This window comes from Lissotriton vulgaris, chromosome 1_1 (assembly GCF_964263255.1).
Source record: "Lissotriton vulgaris chromosome 1_1, aLisVul1.2, whole genome shotgun sequence".
NCBI classification, from domain to species: domain Eukaryota; kingdom Metazoa; phylum Chordata; class Amphibia; order Caudata; family Salamandridae; genus Lissotriton; species Lissotriton vulgaris.
Window position 1 is genome coordinate 1,127,914,332 of NC_141685.1, and position 9,020 is coordinate 1,127,923,351.

Sequence of the window (9,020 nt, forward strand, 5' to 3'; positions counted from 1 at the left end):
ATGGCCACTTGCCTGCCAGCACATGGCCAGTGCCTGTAGCTGCACTCAAAATGGCCACCAGCCACATGGCATGTCCCTCCCCATGAACACCCCCAAAAATCGAAAAACACTGCAAAATCAGCACAATCCCATTCCATCCATGGCCTCCATGATGTTTAAATTCAAGACAACCCACAGAAAGACTAGGCCCATGCAAGACTCACTACCCCTGGGCATAAATAAAGGTTGAAAAGTAGGCAAAATGGTTGGAGGCCTAACAACAAAGCCTGCATTCAAAATGGCCACTTGCCTGCCAGCACATGGCCAGTGCCTGTAGCTGCACTCAAAATGGCCACCAGCCACATGGCATGTCCCTCCCCATGAACACCCCCAAAAATCGAAAAACACTGCAAAATCAGCACAATCCCATTCCATCCATGCCCTCCATGATGTTTAAATTCAAGACACCCCACAGAAAGACTAGGCCCATGCACCACTCACTACCCCTGGTCAAGGCCCCAACAACAGGTCAAAAATCGAAAAACACAGAAAAATCAGCACAATCCCATTCAATCCATGCCCTCCATGATGTTTAAGTTGAAGACAGCCCACAGAAAGACTAGGCCCATGCTAGACTCAAATACCCCTGGTGAAAAGGCCACAAGTACAGGCCCAAAAAACGAAAATCACTGAAAAATCTGCACAATCCCATTCCATCCATGGCCTCCATGATGTTTAAATTCAAGACAACCCACAGAAAGACTAGGCCCATGCAAGACTCACTACCCCTGGGCATAAATAAAGGTTGAAAAGTAGGCAAAATGGTTGGAGGCCTAACAACAAAGCCTGCATTCAAAATGGCCACTTGCCTGCCAGCACATGGCCAGTGCCTGTAGCTGCACTCAAAATGGCCACCAGCCACATGGCATGTCCCTCCCCATGAACACCCCCAAAAATCGAAAAACACTGCAAAATCAGCACAATCCCATTCCATCCATGGCCTACATGATGTTTAAATTCAAGACAGCCCACAGAAAGACTAGGCCCATGCACCACTCACTACCCCTGGTCAAGGCCCCAACAACAGGTCAAAAATCGAAAAACACAGAAAAATCAGCACAATCCCATTCCATCCATGCCCTCCATGATGTTTAAATTCAAGACACCCCACAGAAAGACTAGGCCCATGCAACACTCACTACCCCTGGTGAAAAGGCCACAAGTACAGCCCAAAAAAACGAAAATCACTGAAAAATAAGCACAATCCCAAGCCATCCAGCCCCTCCATGATGTTTAAATTCAAGACACCCCACAGAAAGACTCAGTCCACCCACCACTGAGTACCCCTGGGCAAAAGGCCCCAAAACAGCCCAAAAATCGAAAATTCCAAAATTTTAATTGCAGCAACTGTATTGCCCCAAACAAACTTACTTGTAACATTTCTAATCCAACAGTGATCCAAAGAAAGTCAAAAAGGCCTCAAATCCAAAGATCCAGCAGCATCCACAAAAAGTAATCCTTCCAGCTGCACATCCAAATGAAAAGTGACCAGGAGATGGACAAAGCACTGGGAGGAGCCTGCTGAACAGGAACAGGAAGTTGAAGACTATGGGGCACTTCCTTCCTCCCACCCCCCTGCCCCCCTCCCCAAAATGGACTCCTCGCTAAAAAAGTGCAGGCAAATGTCAAACTAAGGAGTTATTCACATAAAAATCATCATTTCTAGAAGGTTTATGCTGCTTGCTGGTGGATTTCTTGTGCAGAATTGCAAATTTATATTTTCGCTTGCCGCATCTCAAATCTCGCAATTGCGAAGTACCGCGAGACGAGATCTCGCCGTACTCGCGTTGACAAACTATCGCTGGCAAGCCGCGATGACGTAATCGCGCTCGCCAATTCCCGCGGGATCACACAGCAAGATCCAAAATGGCTCAGCACTCGCAAACTATCGAAAAAAACAACTCGGCAAACGATGATAAACGCCGCGCGCCGCAAAAATTGTATCACCAACGCCGCGCGCCGCCAAAAAAATCCGCTGCGTGCGAATTTGCGGATTTTGCGGGAAATCCGCAAATCTCGCGGATTGCGGATTTCCCGAAAATCCGCGAGCGTAACGGATTTTCCGCCCATGCTTACTCCAGCCACCATTGCCCCTAAATCAACTGTTCCCCCTAGTTCAGCTACAAATGGTGGTTATCAGCAGAAGGGTGTAGTAGGGTTGACCCTGGGATCTGAGATGGACTCTGGCCTAGGCAAGTACAGACAACAGCCTTTGATAAATGAAAAAGAGGCTTTGGCCTACAGGGACACCGGGGCAAGTGTCACAATGGTGACACCAGACTTTGTGGGCCCTGGACAAGTCATACATGGTGAGACTTACCAAGTGATCAATGCTAGCAATGTCAGGAACACCCATGCCCTGGCAGTTGTTAATTTCTCCCAGGGAGTGGTAACTGGCCTGAAGAAGGTTGTGATAAGTGCAGACCTCCCTGTAGAATGCTTGATTGGAAATGACTTGGAGACTTCAGCCTGGTCTGAAGTGGATTTTAGGACCCATGAAGAAATGTTAGGGATCCATGCACATGTGTTTGCTGTGACTAGGTCACAGGTCAGAAAGTCTAACACTGGATAGGCCCTGGAATCTGGAATAATGGACTTGGTGCCTTCCAAGAAAAGGAGCAGTAGGGTTAAGGCAGTGCCTGCCCCCCTGACTCAGAGTGATGGTCAGTCTCTTGAGGGAGATGATTGTGACCCTGAAGAAGGAACTGTCCAAGAGGAACTTGAGCCTGATCAGGTTGAGTTCTTGGGGAAAGGGGGCCCTTCCAGGGCAGATCTGAGTCAGGAGCAGCTGAGCTGCCCTTCTCTTGAACCCCTCAGACAGCAAGCTGCTGCTGAGGTTGCTGGGAATGCTAGTGGCACCCATATGATTTGTTGGGATGATGGACTCCTGCACCCAGAGAGTAGAGACCCCAAGCCTGGTACAGCCAGGAGGTTGGTTATACCTCTAAAGTTCAGGAGCTTCCTATTGACACTCGCCCATGATATTCCCTTAGCAGGACACCTGGGCCAGAACAAGACTTGGGACAGAATCGTCCCTCACTTTTACTGGCCCCACATGTCTGAAGACACAAAGGAGTTTGGTCGCTCCTGTGTAACCTGTCAAGCCAGTGGTAAGGCAGGTGGCACTACAAAGACCCCCTGATACCACTACCTGTGGTAAGGGTTCCCTTTGAAAGAGTGGCAATTGACATTGTTGAACCAATGGATCCTAGGACAGCATCTGGGCACAGGTTTATCCTAGTGGTGTTGGACCATGCCACTAGGTACCCAGAAGCTATTCCCCTTAGGACCACTACAGCACATGTTGTGGAAAGAGCCCTCTTGGGAGTATTCCAAGAGTGGGGTTTCCTAAGGAGGTAGTATCTGATAGAGGTGCACACTTTAAGGCCAGCTACTTGACTATAATGTGGAAGGAATGTGGAGTGAACTACAAGTTTACCACACCCTATCATCCACAGTGCAATGGTTTAGTTGAAAGGTTCAACAAAACCTTAAAAGGGTATGATTAAGGGTCTCTCAGAAAAGCTCAGGCAGAGATGAGACATCCTGCTTTCCCTGCCTTTTGTTTGAAAATAGGGAGCTTCCTCAGAAGGGGGTTGGCTACAGCCCATTTGAACTTCCGTTTGGACACCCTGTCAGAGGACCATTATGTCTGGTGAAGGAGGGATGGGAGTTACCTCTCAAACCCCCTAAACAGGATATTGTGGACTATGTACTTGGTCTCCGCTCTAGGATATCTGAGTACATGAAAAAGGCAACTAAAAACTTTGAGGCTAGCCAGGAATTACAGAAAGCCTGGCATGTCCAAAAGGCTGCACTGACTGTTTACCAGCCAGGACAGAAAGTGTGGGTGTTGGAGCCTGTGGCCCCAGCAGCTCTCCAAGATAAGTGGAGTGGACCCCACACTATTGTTGAACAAAAGGGAGAGGTTACCTATTTGGTAGATCTTGGAACTCCCAGAAGCCCCATAGGGTGCTTCATGTCAACAGATTGAAACCATATGTTAACAGGGCAGACATGGGCTTGCTCATGGCTACTGAAGGTCAGGAGGAAGTGAGTGTCCCTCTCCCAGACCTGCTCTCTCAGAACCCTGATGATGGATCAGTTGATGGAGTAGCCATGGCAGGCAGCCTCACCGATCACCAGCAAGCTGATTGCAGACAAGTTCTAAATCAGTTTAGGAATATTAAAAGTAAGATTTACAGGCAACCTGATCTTGTCAGGGACTGATTCAGGACAGAAGTCCAGAAAATGTTGTAAATGGGAATTATTGAACCCTCAGATAGCCCTTGGGCTAGTCCAGTGGTCTTGGTACCAAAACTTCACACCCAGGGTGGTAAGAGAGAGATGAGGTTTTGTGTTGACTACGGAGGTCTCCATGCAGTCGCTAGGACTGATGCCCATCCAATCCCAAGAGCAGATGAGCTTATAGACACTTTGGCCTCAGCTAAGTTTATCAGCACATTTGATCTAACAGCTGGCTACTGGCAGATCAGACTAGCTGATGATGCAAAGCCAAAAACAGCATTCTCAACCCCTAGTGGATATTATCAATTTGTGGTAATGCCCTTTGGTCTGAAGAATGCACCTGCCACTTTTCCAAGGTTGGTGAATAGTCCTAACAGGCCTGGAAAACTACTGTGCAGCTTATCTTGATGATATTGCTGTCTTTAGCTCCACCTGGGAGGATTACCTGGTCCACCTGAGAAATGTTTTACAGGCCCTGCAAAAAGCAGGCCTAACTATCAAGGCTACTAAGTGCCAGATAGGGCAGAGTCAATTCGTGTACCTGGGCCACCTTGTAGGTGGAGGCCAGGTTCAACCGTTGCAGAGCAAAATCCAGACCATCGTGGACTGGGTTGCTCCTACTTCCCAGACTCAGGTCAGAGCTTTCTTGGGCCTGACTGGGTACTACAGAAGATTTGTCAAGGGGGATGGACCCATTGTGACACCCCTGAATGACTTAACCTCTAAAAGAATGCCTAAGAAAGCTCAGTGGACAGTCTGCTGTCAAAAGGCATTTGATGACCTGAAGCAGGCCATGTGCACTGCACCAATTCTGCAAAGTCCTAACTACTCCAGAGAATTAATTGTCCAAACATATGCATCTGAGTTGGCGGTTAAGCTGTGCTGTCACAATTGAATGATGAAGGTCAGGACCAGCCAGCAACATTTATTAGTAGAAGGCTGACCCCTGGAGAGAAACGTTGGTCAGCTATTGAGAGGGAGGCCTTTGCTGTGGTTTGGGCTCTGAAGAAGCTGAGGCCATACTTGTTTGGCACTCACTTAACTGTTCAGACTGACCATAAGCCCATCTTATGGCTAAAACAGATGAAGGGTGAAAACCCCAAACTTTTAAGGTGGTCCATCTCCCTACAGGGGATGGACTATACAGTTGAACATAGACCTGGAAGTAATCATGGCAATGCAGATGGACTCTCCAGATATTTCCACTTAGAACATGAAGACTCAACTGGTCAAGCTTCGTTTAATGTCCCTGCGTTGGGGGTGGGGGGGGGGGTGTAGGAGAGCAGGATCTGCTTACTATGGTTACCCCCACTTTTTGCTGTGTTTCACTGATTTATCGACTTTAGTCTGGCTGGTGCCCTGCTAACCATGACCCCAGCCTTGCTGCTTCCTCTCTAAACTGATTGCATGTACATTAGGTAAACTCCAAATTGGTTACTGGGTTACCTTTGTGAGTCCCTAGTATAGGTACCAAGGGCATAGGTACCCCAGAGGCCTACCAGGGGCTGAACCATGTATTATGCCACCCCTGGGAAGCCTCCCAAAATGACACCACTGGTCTGCTAGTGCAGCTAGGGTAAGGTGGTGCTTGCACCCTTTACTTAGATATAGTATACCTATATCTACCTATATATACAGAGACATGTAAACCTATAAGTCACTCCTATGGCAGGCCTTGACAATCCTGGAGGTAGAGTGCTTGGTTTTGTGTGAGAGGGTGCCATAGTATGAGCTGAGCCCCTCTGAAGCTTTCGGAATCCCTTCCTTGTAGCTGTTCTATGATACAGCCATACCATATACTCTTAAGTGCATTATAACCTCGCGGTAAATGCTAACTTTGGATCAAAATATGTTGTGTCTGGTGTCAATTACTTTGGAATCCTACATCCCACCCCCCCTACCCCACCCCCACCACCACCAGTCCTAGCATGGGGGGTAGAATTTGACCATCACATGTACGTCTTTACTTTACCAGCAATAGTTTTAAAGAGCCCAAGCATCACAAAATGGATGCTGCTGCCATATATACAAGTCTGACCTCCTGCTGCTGGATGAAACTCCGGCAGGGAAGGCCTGGACAATAGGTGTCCTGTCCATGGAGGTGTAACCACCTTCCGAGATAGGCTTTAGTGTATTCGGGCAGGGTAGGTGCATTCAGTGAATGCTTTTCAGATAGTGCCTGGGGCACACAAGGTGTCCCTGTGCATTTCCCAGTTCAAACCAGTTGCCTGGGCACTCAGCCCCAGCTCTGGTGCGAAACTGGACAAAAGGGAAGGGGTGTAACCACCCCCACCCCAGGTCCTCCCATAGGTGGGACCTTAGAGTTAGTCCATCCCCTAAACTTAGTATAAGTATAGGAAACCAGTCCCTAGGACTTTAGATTACCCTGGACGAAACTGCTACATTTATCTTTGACATTCTATTTCGACTAGAAGACCGAAGAAATCTCCCTTGGGGTCAAGGAGTGACTCCCCTGTTCAAACAGGCACCAAAGAAGCATCTTGCCGGTCTGCATTTTCGAGGCTCCCGCCGGATCCCGAAGAATCTGCGACACAGGACACAGACTTCCAGACATCTCCGAGGCTGACACAAGCGCACAGCAAAGCTGAGACCTGTAGCCATCACGAGAGACGTGGGACCAGAACTCCTGGATATAATAATAATAATAATAATAATACCGATATTTATATAGCGCGAACAGCTACCTCACAAGGAGGTGTCCCGGCGCTGAGTGATCATTTTTCCAGGTAGGAATGGGCGGAGAAAGGGGAGAGAGTGTTTAGTTATTCTGGGAAAAGAGCCAGGTCTTTAGCTGCCTCTTAAAACTGGCTTCCGTTGGAGCCAGTTGGATGTTGACCGGTAGGGCGTTCCAAAGTGTCGCCGTGCAGGCAGAGAAAGATCTGCCTCCGAGTCTGGCTCTCTTGGCGCGGGGGATGGAGAGCTGGTTTCGTGAATTAGAGCGCAAGCATCTCTCCTGATAGTATCTGGGGAGTCTAAGCTTTAGATAGGAGGGGCAGGTCCCCTTTTGGGCTCTAAACGCCAGAGTTAGAGCTTTAAACTTGATTCTGCAGGCTACAGGGAGCCAATGCAGATCGCGCAAGTGATGAGCACATTTGCTAGTGCATCGACTTTCCGAGCTTTCCCGAAGTTGTGTATTGGGCTACTTGTAGTCCTAGCACTGAGCACCTTTTGCACCGAAGCTTGTGGGCCTACACTCCACGAGTGTTTTTCTGCTCGAGGCCCCATCGCGATCCCTGGTCCATCGACTGGTGGGTCCCCACAAAGGAATCTCTTTTGTTTCTTGGGCTTTCCTGGTTGCTCCAGATGTGCCCTGACTCCCCTCCAAACGGCGAGTCCCTCAGACCTTGCTGATCTGCACCAAAGCCAATCTTTCCATTCTGCGTGGGTTACTGTTGACCAAGGCTTGTTGGGTCCAATCCGGATACCGACGCTGCAGTACTCGACATCCTACATGTGACAGCTCAAGTCCAGCTCCTGGTGGTCGTCAACGCCTCCTGGTCCTCGTGGCTGGAGAGTCAAGCTTCACCTACATCACCTGAAATTACCAGACATCGGCTGGCATCTTCTTGTTGCCTCCCCGGTCACTGGCAAGTGGCCCAGACTCTGTCCCCTCTGCTTTCAGGTTCTTCAGATCTTCGATCCATCCGGACACTCTGCATCTGGTCGCCTTCAGCACTTCTTTGCAGCTCTCCATAGGAAACGACGACGAAACCCGACACGAAGAGACACCTATGCACCCGGCTAACCTGGGTGAGGTAACTCGAGTACTTCTGTGCTCCCGTGGGTCTTGACTCTCAAAGTGCCCAGTACTGAAGGGGATTGTTCCTAGTCCACCACTCCTAAGTGTCCTTAATCTTTAAAAATCTAACCACAACTTTCTCCATAGAAGTCAATGGTGATTCGCAGCTGTGTTTAGACACAGCACACGTCCCCCGTGGGTCTCCTGCGTCCCTACCTTGGGTTGTTCCTGGTTGCCCCAGCAGTTCTACAGGCCCTAGGCCTTCTCTCTATGCTCCTCGTGGTTCTTATACAACTTCCTTAGTATATGGTTTGTGAGGCCCCTAGGGAAAAACGTATACTGTGCCAATTTACTGTGTGCTAATTAAGTAATTGTATTGTACTTTTGCCTCTAGCCTCATAAAGAGACTAGAGGTGTGTGTTGAGAATAAATACATATATTGTATGTATACCTGGTGTGGTTCTCCTTTCATTTGATCATTAATGAGATTATAGATTGGTAAAACAAGCTGCGTTACATTCCTTCAAGACTTAGCCTGAAGGCTGCTCTCCACAGCTACCACTAGGATAGCTTTCTGCAAAGGTTGTTTTTAAACCTACCATCAATAAGGGTCGTTGGACTGGTGCAAGGTGTCCACCAGAATAGTGGACAGCATATACCAGGCCAACTTCTCACAAACAATATTTTGCGAATGAAGATATTGCTGAAGCCAAGACGTGGGAGGAGAAAGAATAAGAAGGGCCACTCAAGGGTATCAAAGGCCTTGGTGGCGTCAAGAAGAGCAGCCACTGTGGGGATAGTGGGATTGATCTGATGCAGGACGGAAAAAATAGTCCAAAGTTGTGTGAAGTAGCGCGACCGGGAATGAAGCCAGATTGATCAGGGAGGGCAATGAGTGGCATGAGAAGGAGAAGGCACAAGGCGATAAGCTTTGCGAAAATGTAGTTGTCTGTATTAATAAGGGATAGGGGGC